This window comes from Canis lupus, chromosome 8 (assembly GCF_003254725.2).
Source record: "Canis lupus dingo isolate Sandy chromosome 8, ASM325472v2, whole genome shotgun sequence".
In the NCBI taxonomy this organism is placed as follows: Eukaryota; Metazoa; Chordata; class Mammalia; order Carnivora; family Canidae; genus Canis; species Canis lupus.
In genome coordinates, this window is record NC_064250.1 from 8,170,384 (window position 1) to 8,176,383 (window position 6,000).

Sequence of the window (6,000 nt, forward strand, 5' to 3'; positions counted from 1 at the left end):
CCTATGTATTTTCAGTGCCTAACTGGAAATGACAAAACCTGACAAGAGTATTTTTGACACTACCTGACAAGAGTATTTTTAAAAAAAAGACCTATTTATTTAGAGAGAGGGATGGGGAAGGGGTGGAGGGAGAGAATCTTTAAGCAGACTCTCTGCTGCGCATGAGAGGAGGGAGGTTGGGGGGGGCAGTACTTTATCTCACAACCCATGAGATCATACTAGAGCCAAAACCAAGAGTCAGACACTTAGCAAACTGAGCCACATAGGCACCCCTTGACAAGAGTCTTTTGTGTCCAGTAGAAAAGAACAGCAAGGCATGATAGAGACACAGTACCCGGAATGTGTGGTGATGACCAAGGATGCAACAGTCCTCAACAGTGGTGCCTAGTAGGCATCATGACACCCAGGAAAAACAAAAGTGGTTTCTAAGAAAGCAACACAACCCAGAACATATATTCAATATAAGCAACAAGACTGTTCACTGCATAACATATGGTCATCCAACCAACCTGTCAATGAAAAGATGTGAAGCATTCAGCAGGAGCTCCCAGAAATATTGAATTTAGAGGTAAGAGACTTTTGAAACCAGATGACACCCTACATGAGCCAAGGGAAATCTTGGTTATTATCATTAATATAAGCCCTCAGTAAGGCCTGAAGAAATAAATGATCCTGGTGGACTCTATAAGGGAAAAGCAGAAGGGAGAGAAGTTTATCCCAATCATCACCCAAGTCCTTGAGTATATAATCGTTGAATTTGTTATTAATAAAGAAGGAGAAGTAGCACCATCCTCCAATCTCTTCCTTGGTATCAGGACAAGAGGAGAAATGGCTTGGCAATAAAACTGATGTCGTGGCTCCTTTTGGATCATGATAGGGACATAGTTGGGCCATCACTTCTACTGTCTGTCCAGGGGAAGCTGAGGAGTTGTTTTAGGTCAATAGAACCTGAAACAGCAGATTGCACAGCAGACAGAGGAGACTACCTGGTGACCTTGGCAATCCTTTTATGTTGTTTCTCTCTTGTTTCTGTCTTCATAAATGAGAGTTTGTGCTTCACTAACCCATTTCTCCTAAAGCAGCACTGATTGCTCAATGCCCCAAGTGCAACTGTATTTCTTAGTGTAACAAAGTAGATGGATATCAAGAACTATCACATTTCTTTCAGTCATTAGGCAGGCAGAGTTTCTTAAAGAGAACCAATTTATTTTACTTTGTGAAACATTGGGAGTACGTAAATGTGCTGACACTTGATCTTTCCTGACTTAACATGTGAGTAACTATCAACCAATACTTTAAAACTCCCCTAGCCAACTGTAACATTACAAAATAAGCTCCATGAAGGCAGGGATTTTTGGTCTGCTTTGTGTAACGCTGTACCTGTGGGGCCTAAAATTGTGTTTGACACAGATTATATTTTCAACATTTTTAATTAATCAACACCAGTGACTTCGTTCAAGATAAGATGAATTAAGCACCACTAATAACTTAAAATGAGGACAGTGTATTTCAAATATCTGGGGAAAATAGTAGCAGGCATTCCAGGCTTAAGGAAAGGAATAGTTAAAATAAATCATGAGAAATAAAAAGTATGTGGGTCATTCAAATGAAAAGAAAAGATATCCCAGGTAGAAGCCAACAAAGTAATCTAAGTCCCTGGGGCTAAGAAACACACTGTGTGTACAAAGAAGAGCAAGTGATGCAGTGAATTCAAGGAATGGAACGTGAAAGAGAGAAAGCAGAATGAACATTGGAAAGACAGGTTATGGTTAAGGTTGATGTAAGGCAAATACAGAGACTCAAAGGGCAAGCCACAGGATATGGATTTTATGCTCTCGGAGTGGAAGAGCTGCTTTCTGCTCTGAATGTGAAAATCATATCTGACTCCTGGAAAAATTAATCAAGCAGCAGTCCAGATTGGTGAGGATAGAACTGAAGACAAAATGCACAATAGAAAGGCGGGTCATACTCTTCCTGAACAATCTAAAAAACAACACCTGACAGCAAGGAGTGGCCTCCTCCAGTCAAATCTATCTAACATGAATTCGTATAACTTACTTCAGATGGGCAGTAAGAATAAAGGCAAAAATGCTATAAAACCAAGAATTGTGGTTTTCTTAGATCTGTCAAAAATTGATTTTTTTCTTATTCTTAAAGGCCTTTAGGCACCAACTGTAAAATAGTAAAACCAAAGAGTAAAAATAGCTTTCAGTACAAAAGGTAGGAACACAAAGAGAAAGGAGAAGCCCAATGGCAATAGACTGCAATGATATGAGAAAGGTGTGTTTGGCAGAAAGAGCAAAAAGCAGGTGGGAGATGAGAAAACACTGAGATGTGACACCTAGAAGTGTATTCTGCAGGACATGATCCATGATACACTGCAAATTCCATAGGATGCATATATTACAAAAAGAGAGAGTTCGGGAAAAAATGAAATTCAGCTTTAAGAATTTATACAAAGGGCAGTACAGCCCTAGTGATTGATTATCCAAATCCCAAGCAAACAGGAGTATTAGTCTGTCATCCCCCTGCAATGCCCAGGAAGAAACCACAGGGTCCAAAACACTCAGGGCACAAAAGCAGAAATAAAATTTTGACCTAGCAACGTTTGGATAGAGCCAAGACTAAAAGTCAAGTGAGATGAGGTTAGATGGAAAAGCTAAACTCACTTTTGTAAAGTATGCACACCAATTCGTAATGCCTGATTTAAATACAAAGTAACTCTTGAGCACAATTTTATCTCATGCTATTCATTTTTGTTAGAAATTTCAATTGCATTGTTTTGCCATTTTCTAAGAATCATTAATTATCATTAAAGGAAAAATGTCTAAATCTGGTCATGCTCCACCAAATATCTTTTCATTTGAACAGGTGGTCAGGTGGTAACATTGGATATACACAATTGGGTCTCTAGGCTTTAGAGAGAAAGGAATGAGAAGAGTGACTATCTGATTGGCCTGAGAGAGGATGGCAACATGAAATGCACATGTTATATGTTGAGCTCTTCCTTTCATATGTGAAAAGATTGGACATTATTCTGTCCCTTCCTTAGCCAACACATGCAGAGAGTTTGACCATGATCTCTAATCCATTCCCTGATGGTGCTCATGCATTGCTGTACTTCTTTTGTTTAAGATTTTATATATTTATGCACAAGAGACACACAGAGAGAGAGGCAGAGACATAGGAAGAGGGAGAAGCAGGCTCCATGCAGGAAGCCTGATGTGGGACTCAATCCCAGGACCCTGGGATCACACCCTGAACCGAAGGCAGACGCTCAACCGCTGAGCCACCCAGGCATCCCTGCTGTACTTATTTTTAAGATTGAATCCTTAAAGGATAGGAAACAGCATGTCATTGATCCACGTCATATACAGCAGCCTGAAAATTGCTCTTTCCTGTTGTGAACCAAGCATCTATGAGTGGAAATGAGTCAAGGGACATCACTATTTTTTAGTCATAGAAGGAGAGCAGAACATGAGAAAGCTACAGAGAAGGGGACACAGGCTTTTACCCAAAGACAGAGCAGAACATATAATTCACTGGAGGCTATAAGAACCAATGGGTAGGAGGGAGATGTTCTCCGGGAAGAGCTAGGAGGAGGAGGACAACCAAAAGGCTGTTTTCTGAAAAAGAAGTTGAGCTAATCTGAAAAGGATTGCATTTTAAGCCACTAATTGACTTAAATGGATAAGTTGAATCCTTTCACACACATTCACATATCTTGCCCCACTCCTGAAAGAAATGAACTAACACATACACGGGTTGTCAAATCAAACAAACAAATCAGTCATATCCAGTAGCATACTTTATGAAATAATTTCGAGTAGACATGAAATCAAGAGGTTCGGATAAGATAAACAGAAGTCTGAATCATCAAAGGCAGCTCCTCAGGTCTTTCCTTCCCATCTAGAACAAAATTAAGGAGGTTTGGGGAGGGCCTCACAGAGCAGAAAGTGTTTAGGTTATAAAACATGTCTGTTTTACACTCCAGAGTGTTGAAAGCCTTTGTGAAGTTCTCCAGGAAGGTAGGCCTTAACCTCTGGGTTTTACTTGCTATGGATAATCTTCACCTAGGGGCAATCTGCTAAGGGCATATCAGGGATAAAAATACATCAGTATATTTATTCAAAAGTCCATTTGAGATTAGACTGAGCCACCCAATTCTTTCCACTTCCCCATAAGATCTCTCTCTCCATATCCAAGCAGGACAGATTGCAGGTCAGCTGCTCTAACCCCCCTCCATGCAGTAAGTGGAACTCTTATAGAAGAATAAGAGTAAAGAAAGTTTTATTCCTGCACCTATGTGTCATTGATTCCAATTTCCTGTGATCTAACTAGTTCAATTTTGGCCATGATCTGTCTTCTCATTTAAATGCTATTTTGCCATTTTTTTCATGAGTCAGCAGCTCCTCTACAGAGTCTTCTTTCCATAAAATCTTTCCATAAAAATCCTATTGCCTATCACTTTGAGTTCATATTTTGGAAATCTTAATAAGGTCCTTACATTTGGAAGGAATATTCAAACTGACTTCAAGATAGAGTATATTTAGCACATAAAACTTCAGTAACTATTTTTTCGAGTTAAAAAACATTGTCCTGGGCACCTGGGTGGCTCAGTTGGTTAAGCATCTATCTGCCTTTGGCTCAGGTCATGATCCCAGGGTCCTGAGATCAAATCCCACATGTCAGGCTACCTGCTCAGTGGGGAGCCAGTTTCTCTTTCTGCCCTTCCCCTTGCTCACGATCTCTCTCTTTCTCAAATAAATAAATTAATTAAATGTTTTAAATGTACAGAAAAAGGTCAAATATATTCTATTAAGAATAGAAAAGTCCCTCTCTCCTCCAGCAAGCCAAGATGCTGCAAGGGAAGAAGGCAAAGGGGAGAAGGTAGCCCCAGCCCCTGCTGTTGTGAAGAAGCAGGAGGCCAAGAGGATGGTCAATTCCCTATTTGAGAAACAGCCCAAGAATTTTGGCATTGGAAAAGACATCCAGGCCAAAAGGGACGCCAATTGCTTTGTCAAATGGCCTGGCTACATCTGGCTGCAGCAGCTAAGGGCTATTCTCTAGAAACATCTTAGAAGTGCCTCCTACATTTAACCAGTTCACCCAGGACTTGGACCACCAAGCAGCTACTCAACTGTTTAAGCTAGCCCACAAGTACAGACCAGAGACAAAGCAAGAGAAGCAGCAGAGATTGTTGACCTTAGATGAGAAGAAAGATGCAGGCAAAGGGGATGCCTCCACTAAGAGGCCACCTTTCCTTCGAGCTGGGGTTAACACTGTCACCACCTTGGTGGAAAACCAGAAGGCTCAGCTGGTAGTGATAGCACATGATGTGGATCCCATTGAGCTGGTTGTCTTCCTGCCTGCCCTGTGTCATAAGTTAGGGGTTCCCTGCTGCATTATCAAGGGGAAGGCCAAGCTAAGGCATCTGGTCCACAGGAAGACCTGCATCGTTGTCACCTTCACACAGGTTAACTGGGAAGACAAGAGAGCTCTGGCTAAGCTGGTTGAAGCCATCAGGACCAATTACAATGACACGTATGACAAGATCCACTGCCACTAGGGAGGCAGTGTCCTGGGTCCAAAGTGGGTGGCTCGCATTGCCAAACTGCAAAAAGTGAAGGCTAAAGAACCGGCCACCAAACTGGGCTGAGTGGACGCTGTTGAATTTTCTGTACATAAAAGTAATAAAATGTTCTCCTCAAAAAAAAAAAAAAAAGAATAGAAAAGTCACCCTAAAATGTGTTTTGAAAACATTTTCAATGCAACACAGAAAGTGGGCAGTTCTTTTTGTCCAAATACATGGGATGCATTTAATACTAAAAGGATTCTGAGAATGCCCTCAGTCAGAGTCTTGCTAAAATTAAGTAAGGGATGTTCATAAGCAAGCAAACAGGTATATGGTCCAAAAGTGACGTAGCATAGCTAAAGTCTTCTTAGTCAAAATCTACTCAAGGCATTGCATTTTTTCTGGCAATAATTGGAATAGATGTT

General features: G+C 40.8%; 1 pseudogene; it reads left to right on the forward strand.

The window, feature by feature from the left end:
* The first annotated feature begins 339 nt into the window (after positions 1-339).
* On the forward strand, positions 340-5,683 carry LOC112657922 (60S ribosomal protein L7a-like; annotated as a pseudogene).
* The last annotated feature ends 317 nt before the right edge of the window (positions 5,684-6,000 follow it).